Genomic DNA, 23,927 nt, shown 5'->3' with positions numbered 1-23,927 from the left:
TGATCATCGGATCATCAAAACACCTACTGTCCCTTATATTCAGCTTGTTAGTAGATCACTGATGTAATTAATTATATGCTACTTTCCCATGGAAAAAAAAAAAAAAAAAAGTCTTACCTGGGGAGGATGAATGAGGAGAATCCTTCACTATAAGCACTACCCAGTAATTTTTTTTAAAAGATCAGATTAACTACAACAAAGTTATATTTCTGGGATAACAAAGGTCAGATTTTCAAGAAATACGTGATTTAAATGCACACTGAAATTGCTGCTAGATTAGAGCATGCATTGCTGCCCCTCAGCAAGGGGAAGCACTGGGCATTTGGATGATTCTGAATAGGTCGCTGTCTGTTGTATATATAAAATAAGGATGTTTCAGCTTGGTCTAGTGATTTAATTCAACGTATCACAGCTTCCTAAAGTAGGCATGTAAGAAAAGACAGAGATAAATACAGCATATATTGAAGCTGGTGTCTGAACACAGTGTGTACCAGAGTCAAGAGCAAAAACCTTTAGTATTCATCAGGGCCAGATTTCACTCTGGACATAATACATTCCTTAACTTGTCTAGAGAGTGGATAGGACACTTACAAATAGTCATCAGCTTCACCTCTGTGTACTGCATCCTGGGATAGCTGGATGCCAGTACACACTCATACAGAGTATAAAATACAGCAGAGACATCTACATTTACAACAGGGAACACCCACACCTGAACAATGCCAGTGGGGAAACCACATGCTCAGATTTTTACAAACAGCCATAGGAAAAAAGACATTTCAAGGAAGTGCTAAAAACATACTGTAAATTCAGCAAAAATAAGCAGCAAGTCAGCATCATTTAGAGTATTTTAAGAGTTCAGGTTCAAGGAGCTTCCTACCACTCACCCGTTTAACTTCATTCATGTTACATGGACAACAGGTTAATCCACTGCATTGCTTTTGCACCTACTTCGCTGTTCTGCCAAATCAATTTATGTCAGTGAGGTTTGTTTCACTCACATGCCTCCAGGTACTTACTTATACGTGGGACTTGTGCTTTTTGTTGTTATTGTTGTTTTTGCCCTGAGCAAGTTATTTTGGTTGCTGAAGCAATGCACCACTATACACAGAGTGCTAAAACTCAGAATGCAGATAAAGGAACAGGTACACTGCATACTGAATTCAAGCGTTAACACAAGTTTTGCTGTACACATTCCTTGTTTTCTGTGGATAGAGGCGTAATTCAAGCAAAACCACTATTTTCTGCACACTAGCCTCACAGGAGCAAGTTCTGCCACCTTTATTCTTTTGAAGCAAGTCTGATTACATACACAGGGTTCACCGAAGGAGGTAAGTTAGGTTATGCCTTAAGGCACAGCTCTGAGCAAAGAGTGCAAACAAGGGATCCAAAGGCTAAGAACTGCTCTGAGAAGGTTAATTATTTCTTTCACTCCCTCATTTATTTTCTCCATTATTTTTTTTTAGTTTTTGAATTACAGGGGATAGAATCCAACAGGTCTATATTTCAGCTTAAAAAAAAAAAAAAAAAAAAAGGAGGAGCTGGAGTTGGAGGAAATAAAGTGTTGATTTTTAGTTCTGGTGTGGTGGGCTAACCATGGACACCTTGCCACTCTCTCACTCCCCCTCCTCAACAAGACAGAGGGAGATAAAATGGAAAAGCTCATGAGTTAAGATGAAAACAGGGATATCACTTACCAGTTACCATCATAGGCAAAACAGACTCAACTTGGGGAAGATTAATTTAACTTATGGCCTATTAAAAATAAAGAAGGTTGATGAAAAGCAAAGGCAAAACTATAACCAGCTTCCTTCTCCTCCAACTCCCTTCTTTCAAGGCTCAATTTCACTCCTTCCTTCCCCATTCTTCTTCCTCCTCCACCCTGAACAGCACATGGGGTGGGGAAGGGGGGTTGTGGTTAGTCCATAACACTTCGCCTCAGATGCTCCTTCTTCCTTACACTTCACTGGCCTTGGTGTCTTCAAGGGCTGCTTCTCTGTACATTTTCTCACTCCCCTTTCCCAGCTTCTGCTTTTTTCCCTGTTTTTTTCCTTTCTTAAATCTGCTCTCACAGAGGCACAACCAGCGTCACTCATTGCTTGGCTTTGGGCAGTGCTTGGTCCATTTTGGAGCTGTCTGGAATCAGCTGTCTGATGTGGGGTCAGGTCCTCATTTCTTCTCAGAGACGCCACCACTACAGTCCTCCCCACTTCACCCTCCCCCCCGCCACCCAAAAAAAAAAATCACCATGTAAACACAATTTGTTTAAACCAACAGACTTGGATATGCAAAGTATAATGAAAAAAAAAAAAAAAAAAAAAAAAAACGCTTCTAAACAAGAGAGAGGAAAGACAGCATGGGCAGACACATAGTGACCCACGAAGGGTCTGTTTTGTCTATGAAATATAGCTTAGTACTTTGAGTAAGATCTGTGACTGCACTTTTTAAATAGTGAAAGGAGTAACCTGTGATCTGAATCCAACTTGCTCTTCCCTTGCATTTATGAAAGCAGCTATATGGAGAGGATGAATGGCCCCAGCATGCGTTTGGCCTGGCCAGCTAGCACTCTGCCAAACAATTCCTGCCCACAGCCAGGGTGTTAGCCTGGGCCAAAAACCATTCCCAATAGACAGCTTAATTTGAAAGAGTTTTGAAGGGAAAAAGTGTTTAATAGTATAAATAAACCATGCCATGCCAGTTGGCCTCAGTTCCAGAAACAAATCCCAAGCATATATAATTTATTAATATAAAGCGTAGTTAATAAGAACGCATGAAAGAAGATAATGACTAAGCACATCTCTTGGATGGTTGGCCATTCACATGCATTTCATCGACCAAGATTACCATAGTTCATCCACCACTTTTCTCTCCTATAGCAAATGGGAAGCATGAAAATAGATACTTCCTACATTCAACTTACTCATAAAGATCATTTCATTAATAGAGGCCTTGCATTTGTTGTATTTCCCTGGCTGCTCTCAAATGTGCTGAAAAGCTAGAGCAGAAACTGGATACCTATATCTTATATCATCAAACCTAACACTACTTGCATCAGTGTATCTAGAAGACTCAACTGAGACCATTGTCCTACTAAACTTTTGAGAGCTGTCTTCCCCACACACAGCTTGCTGGTTAAGAAATGTCTCCGGTACTGAACAGCTGAAAGTAGGTCACCTGGGACTACAATAAACAGCCTTTTTTCTACCGGGCTGAGCGTGGTCAGCACATCTGAAATGTTCACACCAGCCCAATCTGAGAGATATTATTTTGGGGCTTTGATATTACAGCATTTAACACTTTTTGGACATTTCATTCTTCAATAGAGTTTGCTCTCACCAGGATTTATGGGAATCTATGCTTAATTACTGCAGTACTGGCAGTCCTCCAGCTCACATTCCATGCTGTCCTGCTTCCTACCTGAACTGAGCCATGCTGCTATTAATGGCTATATATTTACTAATATACAAAAAGGACAGGGACCTCTGATGCTTATGCCAACTCTTTCGGCACACCTTGCACCAAAATAGATAAACCTCCTTACACTCCCACTATAGAAAATCAAAACCCAAACTTTCTGTTGCATTGGACCACAGACGGTGCTAACCCCTAAACTGTATCTGAGCACTGTTTGAGAGAGCTGACTCTCAATAAAGATATGCCAGGCTAACAGGATATGTGGATGACAAACCATGCAAACCATGTGTTCTGGCAATGTTACTGTATTAATATAGATGTAAACTTTTAATGCTCCATTGCTCCAGAGACATTTGGAGACATGTTTACTCTGTATAATGGTCATCTACCCTTTCAGAAGAAAGCATACATGTATATATGCACACACATACTTTAAAGTGTACAGTTGAACCCATATGTGGCATGCCTTCTTACTTCCCTCCTTCATGTCAGTCCTAAAAAGAGTCATAGCAGGTTTCCAACTTTTCAAATAATATATAAATTATAACTATGTCTAATAGAAGGTATGTCACTTCTCAAGGTCACCATTTTCTTCATGACAATGTCTGATACCGTTAGTACTCATACTGCACACCACCAGCCAGTTGTCAATGTCACTTTCAAATTCCATGAATTATGAAGGAATTATCAGACTAGATACGTTTCTTCATATGTTACCTCCAGATTTTGGAAACATCCTAAATATACCGTACAGTGGAGAATGGTGCATCCATGGCTATCTGTAAAGAACTGCAATCAAACAAACATATCTGTGAAATCAGTGACAGTGGTGTAGTTGTGAGTAAATCAGTACACCCTTTTGTAAATTGGGTATATAGAATTTATTCACACCTAACTTACACAAGACCAGACATTAAACATATCCCAAAATATTTATCAATTTTAAATAAAAATTGCAGCACAGTAATTAACAGGGAAACACCATGTTTTGTAATAATAAAGGGTGGTCATACTTTAGTTTGCTGCAATAATATCTTGTCACAGTTTCATCCTGATAGGCAGCTAAACTCCACCACAACTGCTCCCCCACTCCCCCTCCTCAAAGGAAGAGGGGGAGTAAATACGATTGGAAAAGGCTAAAGCACTGGGATAAGGATAGGGAGATTGCTCACCAATTACAAAAGGCAAAACAGACTCAACGTAGGGAGATAATATTGCCTATTGCCTATCACTAGCAAGCTACAGCAGTGACAACGAAAATCAAAATGAAAACACCATCACCCCATCCACCCTCTTCCACCTCCTACCCCCCAAGCAGCACAGGGGAATGGGGAATGGGGGCTGCGGTCAGTCCATGGCGCTTCGTCTCCGCCGCTCCTTCACGGTCCCTCTCTGCCCCTGCTCCATGTGGGGTCCCTCCCACGGGATGCCGTCCTTCCCGAACTGAGCCTGGGGGGCTGCCCACAGGCTGCAGCTCTTCAGGAACTGCTCCCACACGGCTCCGTACCACGGGGTCCATCCCCCAGGAGCAAACTGCTCCAGCACGGGTCCCCCACGGGCGGCAGCTCCCCCCAGACCCCCTGCTCCTGCGTGGGCTCCTCTCCACGGGCTGCAGCTCCGGCCCGGGGCCTGCTCCTGCGGGGGCTCTCCATGGGCCGCAGCCTCCTCCAGGCCACATCCACCTGCTCCACCGGGGGCTCCTCCACGGGCTGCAGCGTGGAGATCTGCTCCGTGTGGGACCCATGGGCTGCAGGGGGACAGCCTGCTCCACCAGGGGCCTCTCCACAGGCCGCAGGGGAACTTGTGCTGAGTGCCTGGAGCACCACATACCCTCCTCCTGCACTGACCCTGGTGGCCACTACAGTCCCCTAACACTCTTTAGCATACCTTCAGCCAGTAAGACTGTACATGTTCAGGATCTACCCCCACTACCAAAACCTTGCCACATAAGCTCAATACACATCAGAGGCAAAATGATGTAGAGCACTTGCATCACTACCTGTTATGAGCATAACACAACATGACAAGCAATCCTTTTTTCCAAAGGACCTACAAATGAATAGGCTTGCTATACTAGTCCTCAGTCACAGCATTGCACAATAGTTTTTTCGCAAAGTTCAAGTCCTGCCCACCAAAAGTAAATAGGCAGTAGACTGTAGCTCTTATAGGCCACTATATCACTTATAGGCCACTAAAGGATACTATGGCCCATACAACAAAGCTGTTGTGGAAGAGAAGAGGGAGTATTAGTGGCACAAGAAAACAGGAGCATTGCATCTGATCAACCTGGAGTGATCTCATAAAGAATGCAGGAAGTTTGGGAGATCTGTATAAGTACCCCAATACTGCACTGATATGGTGCATTCACAGTGTAGTTAGGGCCATCATCTGTTACTAGTGAGCAAAATAACTGAGTATAAGTTAAGTGTAAGAAAATTACCTAATGATAATCGTGATTTCTGACGAATCCCTTCTAAGGAAGCCCTTCTGAATTAATATAAATCACCCTTATGTGATTTACATAGACCTAAGACGTTCCCTTCTGGTCAGAAAATTATGCTTAGTTTTAAAATGACTTTTTAGATTACTTTTTTTTTCTTTAAATCATTTTTCTTCAAGAGAGACCTAGGCCCCTTAAATTGCTTACACTTAAATTATTTTTGATATATCCAAGGACATTCTAAAAAAACATTTTCTCAGTATACTTAAATATGCTAAATGTTAATCAGATCCTCGATCTCAAGAAATGTACTTGAGTATTTTAATCCTTAAAGAATTTTGTTATTCTTATCAAGACAAAGGATTTTGCTTGCAAGTAGATTTAAGTAACACATTGTTGTTCTGTGTTCTGCTATTCTTCCTTTGATTTAAATTTTTTAGTGGAAAGCAAATAAAAGTTACAAAACCCGAATTAAAGAAATGTGTCTCCTAATATGGTAAATTTCTATTCTAATTAAAAATTAAATAAAATGTTTTATTAAGTAAGGGCAGATGATTTAAGGCAGCAACACCTTTTTATCACAGTACAAAGTTGCAACTGGCTAGATAACTCTTGAGTACTATATTGTACTTCTGGTAGAGATGCAAGAATTGAAGGCTGACATTTTAAAACCCAAATCGTTAGATGCTTTCTTTACTAGCATTTTACTTGACTGCTTTTAATTCCACAAAGTTGATATATGATAGTGAAGTCTAGCACACAATAAATTTCACCCTGAGTGGACAGAGGTGCTGTCAAGTCTTATCATCTTTAGAATGAAGGCAGAAGACCCTGGCACAATTCACTTCTAATTAAATTTTACTCTCCATTGAACACTCTGCTGAAGTTCACAGTTGCTGGCAGCAGAAGAAAGCCTAAGGCTGTGGTGCTACGCCTGATACATCTACTGCTCCTTCTGCATTTCTGTAAACATCCTTGTAGCTTATCACCTCATCAAAGATCCAAGCTTCATTCTGAATACACTAAGAATAAAACAGGCATGTTATATGTTGCTTCTGGATTTAGACAAAAGTCAAGTGCAGAGTGAACCTTTCTAAATCCAAGACTTACTTGTTTTAAATTATGGATAATGACACAAACCTTGAGGACAAGTATATAATATTAAAGATTTACACAGCTCCCTCAGCTGCTATAAATAGGTGTTTTAAAACTCTGTTTTGTTCTACTTTTCTAAAGTAAGAGAATATACATCCCAAAGGGCAAGAAAGCAGTCAATCTACTTCCTACATGGAAGAAGGGGGCAAATAAACACAAATCCGTCTCCATTAAATGCTTTCTTAACATTCTGTTATATTCTGATGCTTGTGGTAACTAAATAGGAAGTTGGTTGTGACTTTATTGCAGTGTTCTTAACCCTGTGACTGTTACACTGTGTTGACGCTGTCTTACGTGCCTGTTTTAACTTCATATTTAGGTTGTATTTTCCTCAGGGCAGGAAATGTTGAAGCTATGAATTTTGTGCAGTACCTTGTACAAAGTGACACCAAATTGTCAGGGTTGTTACAGGTAACAAGCACCAGAAAAAAATGTTACCCATGAGAAAAGCTGGTGTGACCCTTATTCGCGAATTGGGAGGATTATATAACAGCAAGTCACAGCTGATAAATGAGAGTTAGAGAACTCTCATTTAGAGAGTTGAGGTTGAAAGGACCTATGGAGATCATCAAGACAGGATCAGCTAGACCGGGTTGCTTAGGGCTATGTTCATTCAGTTTCAGAATATATCTACCGATTTCCACAACCTTCCTAGGCAACTTCTTCTGGAGTGTGACCTGTCTCATGCTAAAAAAAACTGGTTTTTTTTGTTTGTTTGTTTTTGGTTTTGTTCTTGCTGTGTTTAAATGGTATTTCCTATATTTCAGTCCTTGCCCATTGTCTCTTGTCTTGTCAGTGGACTAGTACGCTCTTGCTACCAGAATTTCCCATGAGTCTCAAGGACCTGGGATTCCCGAAGGCAAATCATACTGTTAAAGATTAAGGTAAAGAACTCAAGGTGCTCCTTGAAAATTGGCTCTTCTGATCTTCCTCTTCTCTTCAGAAGAGTATCCCATGGTATTCTTCCAAGAAGTTCTCTGAATTTCTCAGAGACTTTTCTTCTGAAGTCCAGGGTTATGATGCCTGGTTCCCTCCTCTCAGATGCTGACTCCACTGCTCCATGGTCACCACAGTCCAGTCTGCCGCCAAAATTCATGTCCCACCTAGTTCTTCCTCATTTGTAAACTCAAGAATCTTATGAGTTAAAAATAAGTAAATGAAAATAATAATAATAGAAAAACTTAAACAAGCACAAGGTGCTACGAATAATGGCTCCAAACTGAGTCTGAAGAGATTGATATTCTGTTTGAATCTGACACTGAGAATCTACAATGCAGACTGGTTTCTGCACATGGACCTCACTTGGATTCTAGTATGAGGATAAGCTGCCCTTTCCAACCAAGGAAGTATTAGGGGATAGTATTTACTGAAATATGAAACATAGTGTTTTTGTTATGCCGTATGGATTTAATTGCTGAAATTAGACCTTAAGACAATATTTCAATATTGCTAAATAACTGCTTTGAAGTTAGCACAAGAAAAATATTTTCCATTTTTTTTATTATTTTTTTCCCTCATTTTAATCTCCTTCAGCAATTTGTCCAAGGCTTTTTGCAAGGAGATAGAAAAAAATCCAAAATATAACTGGGGCTCTTTTTCCACGTCCAGTCAATTGAACAATCAATAACTAATAACTAATTTTATACCAATATTATAATATTTAAAGAAACCTTTTCAATCTGAACTTTAAATATCATTTTTTATCATGGAAAGTTGTTTTGTTACAGCATCACTTTAATTAACTGGAATAATTTTCCCCTCTTCACAAAATTTCTGAAACAATTTGTCTTTGGAGAAAGCCTAGGTAGTTCTGACTTCTCCCAGAATTTTTGTTTTAAATGAAAGAAAAAATTTTCCCATGGATTTAACTAAAAACACCTCTAAAGAGAGATTTTATCAGCAGATTTTCAAAACAGGATCTTTGGGGCCTTAGGGTAAAGAAACACATGTAGACTACTTATATTTTCCAAGGCCAAAATGATCAGTTTGTTCAACAAAAGTAAATATTGGTCTCACTTTCTTGATAGCATCTCCCATGTTGGTGGTGGCTATATATTGTTATGAATGAAGATTCTCAGCAGAACTATGCACAAGGTGGGATTTTGTTTTGTTTCATTTTTTAAGAGAAGAACAAAAATGCAAAATGTCAAAGTGTTAGCAAAATCGGGTTATGCCCATCTGGACTTTTAATCTGTCAAAATATAAAGAGTGAATTGGTAAAAACAAACATTGAAAAGGTTGCAGGGTTCTAAATCCTACCTACTACTTTTTTCATATTGTTTTTATGTCTACTGTGTGTCTTTCTTCAAGTGCTTTATAACAAGACAATTAAAGCAAACATGGAACTTTTCTTATGACCCTACATGAGTTGATTGGGATCTTCAGTCTGGGAATAGCAGAATAATAGTAGTAATAAGGAAGGAAGTAAAAAATAGTAAGTAATATAGATGCTTTTCACCGTTATTAGTAACAAGAGGGGAAGGGACAAATCCCTGGCTGTCACTGTTCCTTGTACAGTTGATCTAGTGAGGAAAGTTGTCTGAACTTGTCCTTTTGGAGGGCACCGAGAAGATACCATCACCAGAGGAAGAAGGGACGACTTGGTTATCTCCATATCATTCTCCCTCAAATTTGTTTGTGGGAAGAACCGGCTTACACAAGAAACCTTCATGTGAAAAACGTCTTATTTTACCATGTAGCCCTAGACAATCTTCATGTCCACGAAGTAAAAGCTGACGTAAAGTTCAATTTTTAGTTTCCATAGCTCCCTCAACAAAATATATGGCTATCTACATCCCCTTCATAGCAATATATGTCATTAATGGGGATGTTATTATTTAGCACATTTATAAAACTTGGGAACTCATATTTTAAAATTTGCATAAGATTAAGTGTCTAGAATTACCTTTTTTATTATTATTTCCGATAATTATTCAAGTCAGAAATTTGTACCCAAAAAATGTACATTTGCCTTTTTAGATTGTAACAGATGGATAAGAAGAAAGCTTTCTCATGAGAGTGATAATAAAAGCCAGATGAATAGAATGCTTGCACATTCAGAGTTCTTAGCCAGTTAAGAGTAGTCATCACAACTGTCCACCTGTTTTCCCTTTACTTGGTGGTATTTTTCCTAAATATGAGCAGAAGTATAATACAACAAGAAATATGAGCAACTGACTTTATCTACCTGGACATGTGCAAAGCATTTGACACTGTCCTGCAAGACATCTTTGTCTCTGAATTGGAGATATACGGATTTGACGGATGGACCACTCAGTGGGTAAGGAATTGGCTGGATGGTCACATTCAAAGGGTTGTGGTCAATGACTCAATGTCCAGGTGGAGATGAGTAATGAGTGGTGCCCCTCAGGGGTCAGTATTAGGACTGGCACTGTTTAACATCTTTGTTGGTGACAAGGACGGTGAGATTGAGTGCACCTTCAGCCAGTTTACCAATGACACCAAGCTGAGTAGTGCAGTCAACACACTGGAGGAAGGGATGCCCTCCAGAGGGACCTTGACACGCCTGAGAGATGGGCCTGTGCAAAATTCATGAGGTTCAACAAGGCCAAGTACAAGGTCAAAAACTTGGGCTAGGGCAATCCCAAACATGAATGTAATCAGGGCAATGAGTGGATAAAGAGCAACCCTGCAGAGAAGGACTTGGGGATGAACAGATCAACATGAGCTGACAACATGAGCTCACACCCAGAAAGAGAGCTGTATCCTGGCTGCATCAAAAGCAGCATGGCCAGCAGGATGAGGGAGGTGATTCTCCACCCCCACCCCCCCCCCACACACACACACTCCACCCTTGTGAGACTCCACCTTGAGTCCTGCATTCAGTTCTAGGGTCCTCAGCACAAGAAGGATTTCAGCCTATTAGAGCAAGTCCAGAGAAGGGCCACAATGATCAGAGGGCTGGAGCACCATTACTATGAAGGCTATGAACGCAGGCTGGAGGAGCTGGGGTTGTTCAGCCTGGAGAAGAGAAGGTTCTGGGGAGACCTTATAGAAGCATTCCAGTACTGAAAGGGGGCCCACAAGAAAGCTGTGGAAGGACTATTTGCCAGGGAGTTCAAAGGGTAATATTTTTAAACTAAAAAAGGATAGATTTAGATTAGATACTAGGAAGAAAGTATTTACTATGCAGTAGTGAGGCACTGTTACAGGTTGCCCAGAGAAGCTGTGGATTCGCCATCCCTGGAAGTGCTCAAGACCAGTTTGGATGGGGCTTTGGGCAACCTGATCCCTGATCTTGTGGGAGGTGTCCCTGTCTTTGGCAGGGGCTTGGAACTGGATGATCTTTAAGGTCCATTCCAACCCAAACCAAACCATCCTATGATTCGAAGAAGTTAGTACTGAGGAATAATCTTGTGTATAAAATGGCTGCCCTGGACAACCTTAATTCTAATATTTTAAACTGCTTACCATTAGGTTTCCTCTCCTCTTCACTGCTAGTATACTTTTTTTGTGGCTGTCTTCTGACTTTTACCATCAAAAAACATCTCTCATTTCTATTAGAAATATGCATCTTGCCTAACTCAGTAGAACTGAAGCCTAAGGGTATGACGAATATCAATCAACAAGATTTTTTACATTAACATTGACATTTTCCAGAGATTGTGTCTTATGAAGAAGCCACTGGTTTCAGAATTGGAAAGCTTTGTCCATCTCGTTGAATACACAAAAAATGGGTATCTGCAGCATCAGGTGTAGTATTTGGAAGGAAAGGTTGGAAGGAAAAGTAAATTGACACCCAACAGGTAAAGACACCCCACCACACCCCACCCCCAAAAAATTACTTCTCATCTGTTTTTCTCACTGGTGATAAAAATATAGTCTTCATCCCGTAGCTTCTTATTTCCTTGCTCCCAATGTTTTAAATGAAAGCACTGCGCCGTCCATGTGTATATGACTAATTTAAATTCACAGAAGAAATACACCAGAATGAGTTTCATTTTGAGTTAAATCCTGCCAGATGTTGAGGATTCTTAATTTCCATCGATGTCAATGGGACTCAAGGACGATTCACTGTTTGGCACCAAGTACTCAATGCCAGCCACTCCACAGTGCCTCTGGCACTACGTATTCAAATGCACCATCTCCAAGGATATCATTAATGCTGGTACACAAAGCCAGCAATTGGCCTGTGCACCTCCAAAGCTTCATGTTGGCTGTATCGATTACCATCCTGCCAGGCGCTGAGCTCCTTTCACAGGAATTGGTTCTGGAAATCAACATACGCTTCTGGTGATCCGAGGGGCGTCAGACACCATCTGGGTATGTTCATAGTTAAACCACAAAGCTGATGATCTTTTCTTAAAGTGCTCAGTTATGTACATTTGTCACATATGAGTTGCTGTTCAGACTTTGGGTGGTAGGATAGGGCCTGTACAGAGAAAACATCATTAGTCCAGAAACATCTTAGTAAACATACACCAAGGGAGCATGCACAAAGAAAATATGATAAAAGTTTAAGATCAATAAGGGAGGAGGAAATTTTTCTCCCATCCAAGAATATTTGTAGGATTAGAAGAATCTCCCTTCATTCTGCAAATACAAAGTCTTTTAAAATGTCATTAAAACCTGAGACAGACTCTTCAACCCATAAATAGTCTAGCTATTTAACACATCATTTTACACATTCTAGGAGAAGCTATTATCTCCTGAGCTATGGAGTTGGTCTCTCTTCAGCCCAAAGATTTTGTGATTTGGATGAAAATGAAATAACTCCTGTAGGCACGGCTGGAAGGGGAGCCTGACTGACGTGCAGGGTTTGTGTCACTTACTTACCTGGTAGGAGACCTTGCTTCAGACACAAGCAAGGCAGAGTTTCATAATGAAAATCCATATGTGGAAGTATTGCTGTCATCATTAAGGTCTTCTGACTGTACAAGAAGAAAAAGGGTGTTTCTAACAGAGGTTAGACAAAACACCAACTCGCATATAGCTGAATCTGCTGTAGAGAAAGCAGACTCTATAGTTTTAACATGAACTAGCTGGTTAGGGTGAAGACTTTGCAGAGATCTGGAATTTGCCTTTACTCGCTAGCTTATTAAAGTGTAAAATTTTACACTAGGTCTAGGAGAACAGAGGAAGCAATGCATCTTTTTTTCCAACGTACTGAAGATGAATCTCTTGAAGGAAAAACTTTCTAAAAACATAGGGCAAATCTGGGTGTTATCAACAGCCTAAGTTTCTTGTACATTAAAATATCTTGCTAAATGTACGTTAAACTATCTTGCTAAATGTAGTACTTTTTCTAAATATTCTTAGCCTATACATTACCAGTCCATTGTTTAAATCATATTTACTCTCTAGATTTTTGCTTAGAGTGTGGATTATTCAGGGTATGGAGTGAACAATACTATTTTTGGAACTTTTTGTTATTGCAGATATTTTATTTCATAAAGAGATTACGTATCACACCCTAAACAAGTGTAGTTTTTGCTTGTCTCTGTTGCTAAATTTAACTTAGCTCTCCAAAGATTAAATACAGATTCATTAAGCTGCTGCACGCTTTTATCCATTCTCATGTTCCTGAAAGATTTCTCATTTATTACAAAGAAAACATGGCTAATTGTTAATTAGAAAGTGCATACAAATGTGATAGGATTTAATTAACTCAAACAAATACAACTCAAACTTTAATAAAAAGATTTAGTTGTTCTTTTTTTTTTTTTTTTTTGATTTCCTGAGAAAAGTTTTAGTATAGATTCACAAAAGTCCTATTTAACATCCCAGTTACTCTGGAGGCTTTGGTCTACAAAGAAAACCCTACAATACAGTTGAAAATCTCCAGTCTGTGCTTCAACCTTTGCTAAAACAGTTTTCCAAAGTTCTTTCAACATTTCAATGAGAAAGATATCATGAGAAAAGCAAGTCCATATTTATTAGATTCCCCACAGAAAATAAAATAAAATAAAAATCTTTTGTATCCTGGAAATGCTAAAAATTTACTTTTCAAATAAAATGATTGATTTCAAAGACATTTTACTTTAAATTATTTTTGTTGTGTAGGTTATAGCTTGACTCAGCAGCAACCACATTGCACAGAATCTCTGTCAAGTCAAATTAATATCAAATTATGCTCTCTGCTCCCATTGACCTCTGAATATTCAAGAACATGAAGGATCAGGATGTAAAATAAGCAGAGTATGCAATAGAATTCTATCATTTGGGACTCAAAGCTCCCAGCTTACATTTCTATTAAATTCAGCTTGTAATGTTACAGACTAATTAATAAGTTTAAAAAATAACATTAAAGATAAATTACCATTTAAGTTAAGAGATTAAAATTCACAGTTATAATTCAGTGTACAATTTAGGCTTAAATGAATTTATGTGAAATCTGAGAAACAGCAGAAAAAGATATGAATTGCACATAAAAGCGGAAGAGTTTGAAAGACTTCAGATTGATGGATGCAATAAAATGAAAATTTCCCTTTATCCCACACTGTTTAAATAAAAATTACTGATTCCTCCTGGCAGGTGTCCAGTGATAGTCTAGGAGGAGGCATATATTTTGTCTGTAACAGGGCTCCTGAAAAATAATGGCATATGAAGGATTTACTGGAAAGTCTCTCAGATTCTTTCACAAGTTTCTCTCTCATGAAAAATCCTGTTGGTGAAACTTATGCTCTATTAAAGTTGCCCTTATCTACTATTTAATAATTACAATTTACATCCAATTTCCCAGTTTTCAGTTAAAAAAAAAAAAAAAAAAAAAAGGAAGGAATATTCCACTCACTTAAAATTCGTTGGGATAGGGGCTTAAAACAAACACAAAAAGTGATACTGCATAACATAATATATAGATAGATAGATTAAAGAGATTTTTAAAACTATAGAAATAACTGCAAAATTAAGAATCCAAAATGGTCTCAAGAATCCGTACATGTCAAACAGTCCTAGGATCATAAGACACCTGCTGTTTCTATGCTGAAAAGAAAAGCAAAAAGAAAAGGAAAAAAAAAATTTAAACTGAAGTAGCAGTAGAGATCTGACTCTGAAAATACGGGTAAACACCTCTGCTTTGCAGAGGGGCATTTGTTGTTTGTAGACAAGCATTGGTCCCAGAAACAGTTTTTAAATCTCTATAATGTGCTAATAATGCACCAAGAAGTTCAATCTTTTACTGGTAATTTGCAGAGGCAGAAAAAGAGTCTTTCGTGTATTAATAAAAAAAATATATATGTATGACCAAAAAAAATATATGCATACATATATTTAAAAATATATAAATATATATATATATAAATACATATATGCATGGCCAAAAAAAAAAAAAAAAAAAGACTAAAACAAGCCAAAATTCGAGTTGGATCTGCCAATCTGCCAGTTTTTCCACAGCAGTTTCAGTATTTCAATATCTTGCCTTGCAAACTCTGCTACATTTCCATATCCATACTATTTTCTCCAAAAGGAAATGATTTTACATGCAGGCTTGAGGACTCACTACTTTCAACACAATCTGCAAAATTGTACCAAACTCAGTTGCTCTGGGTTATGCACCACCACGGGGTACCTGTGCATCACCACCTTGCAGGTTAAAAATAAAATTAAATTAAATTTTAAAAAAATGGCAGAAAATCAGGCTTACACAGAGTTGGTCATCCACTTTGCTGGTCACCCACCCCACCAGTGCCTTAAGTGTGAGAGATTATCCTTTGTGCTTAGCTGAAATATATTTGTAATTGCAGCTCTACTGTGATTAATATTGCATTCTTCCCAGTACACTCAGCATATCAGCTGCAAAATTAGAAGGGACAGTAAAGCATCCAGTGAGGCTCTCTATCTTGCTTACACTCTTTTTTAAAAGTTATCCTGCAAAGCTTTATAAATTAAAATTAAAAAAAAAAAAAAAAGTACACAAAGAAGCATGTTCTCTATTTACCATTTTTCATGGGTTCAGAAAAACCATGCCACTTTATGACCCTAGTAACTAGTGTGACTTTGAACACCATAATACAAAACATCTGTGTCCATTCCCACAGTGACCAATGAGAGCTAATTTTCTATAGCCAGGACAAATTATTATCTTCAAGGATGATAGCATCTGTCTCTGTGATGTATAAACATGTCTTCCCCTTTGGCCTAAGAGAAGATTCATCTAAGCAAGGGAGCAGAAACAGGGGCATTATAGCAAGGATACCCCTTGTGGGAAACCAGCTGTTAGCTATTTATCCTTGTATGGCCGATGAGCCTTTATCCAACATACAGCTGTTCCTTACTCTCCTCCTTATTAGCTACACCTGCCTCAAGCAGATGAGTGTGATTGTTAAATGCTTTTCTGAGTATTTAAAGTTTTATATCTGTTTTTAGTATTCCCTTGTTCTGACAGGTAGTAGTTTAAAGACGCTGTCAATTTATCTTCACAGTAAAAAAGAGACAGACTTATTTTTATTTTCATAGAGATGAATGAATTAAATATTCCATGTTTTTTAAGACATTACAAATCCAGGCAAGACAGCTATTTTCTTCTATCCATCTATGAATTCTTAATGCAGCTATAACATTATGTGACCTCAAAATTTTTACTGAGGCTGAAATTTCCCATAGGAAACGTGTTCTTCTAAGCATATGTCACACAATTCTTCCTCTTTGCATAAGACAGCTAAACATTTAGTGGCCAGTTAGGCCAATTACAGTGCTATTTTTCCAGTCAGATGACAGCACTGGTTTTGGCAGCACAAAAGCAGAGTATATTTTCTATCCACCCACATGTAGGCTTATACTGGATACATAAGGTCTTCACACTTGCTTCCTACCCTACCTTTTGTCATAACTGTTTTTAAATCTGTGCTCATCTGCAGTGAATACTCATATCATATCATTTAGCAAATTTTCTTGCAACGGCACCTAAAGGCCCCATCAAAAACTTGAACTGCCTTTTCTAGGTATTGCATAAATATGCAGCATGAGACTGAAGGCTATACAGATAAAAGATTGGAGGTGAGAATGAACAGATCTGGGAAGAGATCACAGGCATCCCAAATGCCCACTCAGTGCCCTTTTTGTTTTTCTATTATATAAATGATTGATTCATGATTGTTTTAACATTTACATCGGAACCCAACAAATCATTTTTGGAAAAACTGCTGCACAGAATTACAAAAGCACCTAATGTCACGAAACACAGAGTCACAGATATATTTTGCTGGGGTTTCATCTTTGTCTCATCCTTTGACCAGAAGCCACACAGTGTCTGAAATTCCATCCAACATACATCATGGTTGACTAGTACATTGAGAGTAAGCACACAGTAGTCAAAATTCATGCGGCATGAAAGCTTCTTTCAGTTTTCAAGTAGATGAGAAAGAGCAAACCCTGAACACAGCTGAGGTTTCCATTCGTTTTATGCTGGGCATCTACTTTCTGGCATATTCTCATGCAGGGCTGCCTATAGCCATGAGCAGCTCATGGCAGCTGGAGACTGCAGGACCTGGGCCTTGCCCTGTGTCCTTGACAGTTTTGGTGGGATCACAGAAACCTTGTCAGAGTAGCAGCAGTGCCCTTGAAGCATAGCTTCCCTCCTGACACCATTTCTTGCTGGCTGGGCCTCCATCCTTTCCTGAGATCCCAAAACCTGCAAGGCTGCCCCTGTCTCTCACTAACTTCATTCATCAGTGGTTTATTCCTGTTGTGCTCAGGAAAAAACATGAAATGATAATTGCAAATCATTCCAATAGATAAGCAGGTCAAATAAAGTAGTGTCTGGTAATTCATCTTCCCCACTTCTTGGAATTAACAGGACTTTCTTGTAGATTGAGAATAAATTAATCATGATTCTATAAACCAGAGAACACTGGTAAACTCAAACAGAATAACGAGTACATGACAGGAAGCAGAGCATATCATATGCAAGGATGTATTTGCTCATTAAGCACTACACATAAATATGCAACCTTCTATTCTGAAGGACGTGAAAGATGGGCTGTAGGTGGAAAACACTAAAGAGTAACAAATAAACATTTGCTCCTATTCAACCACCCACATTCTTTCTTGTAAAAATAGATACATGCAGACAGACAGAGAAACAAATCAAAAATGGGGGCAGAGGCATATGCAGAACATATTCACAAAGATTTAAATAAGGAACGTTTGGCCCTTTGGGAGATGAAGGTTGTCTGAACTTCTCTATCTAATTGGGAAAGGATTTCAGCTGCAATTCAATTATATAATACAGTTTACATTCATTTTTCTGCAAGAATGATTGCTGGGGGGGAGGGGGAAGGAAGACAAATTACTGTTTTTCTTCCCTCTACCTCTTGTCCTCCCCACAATCATCTGGATGCAGTGCGGCAGGACTTCTGAGGCTGTCAGTGCTCTTTGGCCACACACTAATACCAACATTATATGCTCTATTATGAACTCTGTTCTTTCTGGTCAGTTCTTGCATGTTGATTCTTAGTATTGGGCTTGCTGCAGCGTGCTTTTGCTTAGAAACTTCTGAATTACATCATCTAGGGAGGCTGGTTTCTATAGTGAATTCCTCCTTGTTCTCAAGAAGAAAAAAATGTAGTGTCTTTATACATCAGCTGTGGAGGGCTGTGTGCTTGGCTATCTGTAATCTGAAGCTGATAGCATTTTAGAATCTGATGTAGGATTGAGTGACAATCAGCTAATGAGGTTACCTCCTCTAGGGTCTTGCTCATCTCTCCAGAGCCACAGCAGTATAATAGGTTGTAGAAGGTGGTTATGAAATCATTTGCTGTTCTACCTTCCTCTTGTACAAATGAAAATCTCACTGTGCTACAGCATAAAATACTTATCAAAATGCTATCTGTTTTGAAGAGCCATGCAGCTTCTGAAAACTAAAATGTCCCTGCTATATACTTCATTGTGTAGGGTAAGGCATGTTTTCCTTCTCATTGCTAATGTAAATTAAAAGTCTTCTAGAGTCTCTGGAGTCAGTTTTCCCAAAGTCATCTTCTCTCTGAGTCCTAGAGACTAAAATATGATTGCAGTTATTAGTTAAGTCTTAATAAGATGTAGCTATTTCTTATTGTTTTAATAACAATTTGCCTCCATTTTCTCAATCTAGGTTGCTTAAGCACAAAATAAATCTTTTTGAGATGGAAGATTGTTATTTCCATGGTGAACTTAAAAACAGCTTCAGTTTCTTGACTTCTCCTCAAACTCTGATGACTAGTGAACTCACCCCAGCACATTTCTTCAAGTGCCCTCTATTTTTTATATTTCTTCAAGATATAATCTCCTGTAGCTTAAAGCAAATCTACCTGTTTTGGATGCTGTCTGCAGTTTTTTAGAGGGGTATTATTAGTTTTTAAGTTTAAGGCTTTTTAAAAAAACATTACATGAAGATTACAGAGGACAGACATTAGAGTGAACATAAAATTGCCTTTATTTCTTGCTTATGTATTCCTTCCTCTTTTCTGTGTCCACCAGTGTCGAAGCATAATTAGCATCCTTATGTTCTGCTGATGTTCATATACTTAAAGTCCCCCTTTGATGGTTATTGCATAAGCCATTTAGTCACGTGTCTTCCTTTTTCTCTTTTGAATTCTTGATCCTTGGTATACCAGATGACATCTTAACCCTTTTCTAGGACTTGAGCCAACTCCCAGTTAAACTTCTGGAAGCTGGACTAGTCCCTTAATGATGAAGTAAAAAACAAATATTATTCCATATTAACCAAATGCCTATTTCCCATTTAGTAGGATTTAGAAAAGAAAAGGAATAACACTGTTGACAGATTATTTCCCCTGGTTTCTGAGATCATATACATGATGACTGCACTCACTGGACCAACCAGGATGTACTAAAAGCTATAGAATTGTTATGAAGAATTGAAACATAATCCTAAAAGTATCTTTTCAAGTGGTGTGATTAAGAGCTTTCTTTCAATCTCATAGAAACAGGCATAGTCTGAAAATCAATGGGGATTGTTTCCAATGCATGGATGTTAGTCATTTGTGTTTAATTATGATCAAGTTGTCATTTTATCATGTTAAGTGTATATTCAGTATTTCATATTTATAATATGTTCCCTACATTGCACCACAGAGAAACCAAACATTTATGAGAACAATCAGGCAAGTCTTTATTTGACATTTTTCTTCCACCGTTTCAAGCCAGTAAAAACAATAAGTTAACTCATCTTGGTAGAGAAATAGCTTTCCAGTGATCACCAGTAAGACAGTGCACACACCATTTTTACCCTTAAAATGTTTTTTTGTTGTTGTTTTGTTTTGCTTTTCACAACCACTAGGAGCAAAGAAGAAGCCTAAAACCCACCAGTTTCACTCAGGTTCAACGTCACTTTTTGTAGAGAAGAAACATCTTTTTAAATGGTAAAGCAGAAGTATCTTGAGTGAAATCCACCTTAATATGTTGTAGGGAAACTTACCTTTTGTCATGTGTAGTGACTAACTCATAGCTCAGTTATCCAGAGCCAAGAAGATCAAATAAAATCAGAGGACCAGGGAAGGAATCCCACACTTATCAATTATGTGTGTATTTTTTTCTTTCATAGATGAAGATGTTATAAACATATAGTTAGGTCTTTAATGACCATATCTACTAAGAATAAGCAAATATGAAATGGCAAGTTGTACACAGTCGAGTTTCTTCTACTGTTCTGTGCTTCTTTGCTTCAGAAAATGCCAGAAAAAAACATGGAACATGTCACAATTATGGAAAGAAACTCAACCTTTACTTTAACATCCACAGTCATCCCTTCACTCAGTGGAGATGGTTCATTTGCTGTCTTCTTTAGAAACTAGTCATGATGTGAAAGATCAGCAGGGCAAACTCATGCACAAAGGGTGATTCATGTGCATCAACAGCAATTGTGGCTGGAAAAAAAAAAGGTGGTTGTCCTGGTTCCAGTTAGGACAGAGTTAAGTAGCTCATAGTAGATGGTAGGGTGCTATGTTTTGGATTAGGATGAGAAGAGCACTGATAACATGCTGATGTTTTAATTGTTGCAGAGCAGTGTTTACACCAGGCCAAGGACTTTTCGGCTTCTTGCTCTGTCCTGCCAGCAAGCAGGCTGGGGGTGCAGCAGGAGCTGGGAGGGGACAGACCCAGGACAGCTGACCCAAACTGGCCAAAGGGGTATTCCATACCATCTGACGTCATGCTAAACAATATATAGGGGTGGCTGGCCGGGGTGGGGGGGCCGGCTGCTCGGGGATAGGCTGGGCATCGGTCAGCGGGTGGTGAGCAATTGCATTGTGCATCACTTGTTTTCTTACACATTATTATTGTTAATACTATTATCATTATCACTATTATTATTATTATTGTTATTATTATATTCCTTATATTCCTGTCTTAATAAACTGTCTTTATCTCAACTCACCGGCTTCACTTTCCCGTTTCTCTCCCCCATCCCAGAGAGGGAGGGGGGAGGGTGAGCGAACGGCTGTGTGGTGTTTAGCTGCCAGCCGAGTTAAATCACAACAGTGGTACATGGAGCATGTGGGGCGACATAAGGCCATGTGTCAAAGACACCTTGGAATGGCCCTTTAACATCTTTCATGGAAAAGCTGGCTATCTCAAAAAAATGATGCTATCAGGCTTCTGGTACCAAAGGAACTAAGCAACAGTGCAGCCATCTTGTTCACCTTCCACTTTCCCACATCAGTGGAACCAGGTGGACAGAAGTACTGAGTGGTTCTCTGCAGCACAGACTGGATTTTTGTCCCAGCACATGGGAAATGTTCTGAACATAGTTCAAAAATCCATTCCAGTTGCTACTTTGGCTAACTATGTATATTTATTTTTACATCTCTATTATACTCACTTGATTTAGAAGATCATGTTGCTTGTGGTTGATTTAATTAGTATTTGGGGAATTGGGTCTAGCAGGTTGCATGACTGCTTGCAGGGTGGAAATTCTCAATTAGCAGTACGCTAATGAATGCACAGAAGCCATGTTTTCTCATTTTCACCTTTTACCCTTTACCCCATTTCAGAGAATAAAACAGGCCAGTTATAATTTTTGTTAGGACAGGATTAATAGCTTCAGTTCACATGTTCAATGTAGGGTTACTTTTGGCAACCCTACAGAACAGCAGTAAGGACAAACCATTTAGATGCTCTCATTTCTAGCAGTTCATACGTTTTAAGTATTTGAAATGTTGCTTTTTTTTTTTAATGAATCATTGCATTTCCACATTTCAGTAAACTCGTTTTTGCTGTTTCACTCTACAAGGTCCATCATTCTTTACAAATACAATGGGTTCTCTTTGGAATCAAAATTTATCTTCCAACTCTGCAAAACTAGCATTTTGTGCTAGTCATCTTGCAAGTCATAATAGGAATATTTTTAGTCCTTTTCTGTATGTATTTTTCCAGTATAACATTTCATAGCATCAATGTAACACCAATAGGAAACTCAAAACAATTCACTCAGCTGGTTTAAATGTTACTGTTGATAAAACTCAGCTGGATTTAATGGTGGCTGCATTGGGCATTAGAAAGTGGTATGTGCATTCTGTGTAAAATAATACATTCAGCAATAAGTAAATAGTTAGAAAAATGTTATACAACTGAGTAATAGGCAGATTCTCAAGGTCTCTCTGTAAAACAAAAATTCTGTTGTATGAGCCAGACTTTTGTTATTGTTGCTGCTGTTGTTGTTTTAATCTGGCATCTATTATTACAAAGTCCTTTTCTATGATCATGATGCTAGGGTCATGCATAGTACAAACATTATTTCCACTTAAATGACACAAAGCTTATGAATATATTGGAAGGGGAGAGGGAAGATTTTTTTTTCCTTTCTCTAATGATGTGGAAGCTGCCTCAGCAATAGAAGTGGTGAGATTACAATTGATTTATTTCTCTAGTATGAAGTTATCAGGCCTATTTAAAAAAAAAAAAAAAAAAAGTTGTGGTCAAATATTATTTTTATATAGATGATATTTCAAGAAACCTCTTTTCTGCCCATCTCAGTAGGTAATTGTTATCCACGGCTATTACTATAAAATTAATTGGAAAAAGAAAAAGAAAAAAAAAAAAAGCTTAGAAAAAAGAACATCCTTGCCTGAGTGACTAGAAAGCAATGATTTTTTTTTAACACAAAAATGTTTGTCTTTGATGAGCAATGAGAAAAGAAACTGATGAACAATGTTTCTTTTCTGTTTCATTTTCCAAACAAGTTTCTCAAAGGAGCTTCCTGCTGTTTTAAAATAATGCAGAACATCATACTAAATAATTACTAATAAAAAGTTATTGTCTGTTTCTGCAACTACAGCATAAGCTAGTTGTTTGAAAAGGTTCAACACAAAATAAACTTTATAGTTACCTTCTATACGTTTTTCTTTAGTGACTGCTTCATATACCTATTAAAAGAGAGATATCTAAAAGTTAGGAACAACTAGGTGAAGATGAATATCAAAAATTATTCTTATGGCTTTGTGCAAGTGATAATAATTGCAATTTATTTATTTTTTCTTTTGGAATTTGACATGAGTTTTTAATTCACCTTAGGATTTATTCAAGCATTCCCACCTTTCTATTTAACAGGCATACATAATGCAGATTTCACTTACATCACTTTTTTCAGAGGATGAAAATAAAATAGCTACTATTCACATCTGTGATTTTATGCCACAGCCAGGATTCACCTGAGAGTCATAGCCAGAGAAGAAATATTCAAGTCAGAGATTTGTCTGCATCTGTCCATGTATTAAAATCCTCCTCAGAATGAAATAAATAGTGTCAGAGAGTGTAACCAAAATAGCAAATGGACCAGCCTGCAGGAAAAAAAAAAAAAGAAAAAGAAAAAAAAAAAGAACATATTCAAGTATCCTCAAAAGTTTGAGATTAAGTACTGAAGATCCCCATTCAGGCTATGGGAGAGGAATACACTGGAGAGCAAATACTCATGGACCAGTAGCATAGTTATCAAGCAAGTGAGCTTTACATATGCAGCAAGACC

General features: G+C 38.3%; 1 long non-coding RNA gene across 1 annotated transcript; it reads right to left on the bottom strand.

The window, feature by feature from the left end:
- Positions 1-6,286: 6,286 nt before the first annotated feature.
- On the bottom strand, positions 6,287-16,245 carry LOC308188194. The gene is made up of 3 exons (XR_013945222.1): positions 15,615-16,245; positions 12,806-12,900; positions 6,287-12,401 (listed from the first exon to the last, which is right to left on the bottom strand). It is a non-coding gene; the product is annotated as an uncharacterized lncRNA (long non-coding RNA).
- Positions 16,246-23,927: the final 7,682 nt, after the last annotated feature.

This window comes from Anser brachyrhynchus (genome assembly GCF_964034855.1).
Source record: "Anser brachyrhynchus genome assembly, chromosome: 1".
NCBI classification, from domain to species: domain Eukaryota; kingdom Metazoa; phylum Chordata; class Aves; order Anseriformes; family Anatidae; genus Anser; species Anser brachyrhynchus.
This window is presented reverse-complemented; position numbering and strand designations above follow the sequence as displayed.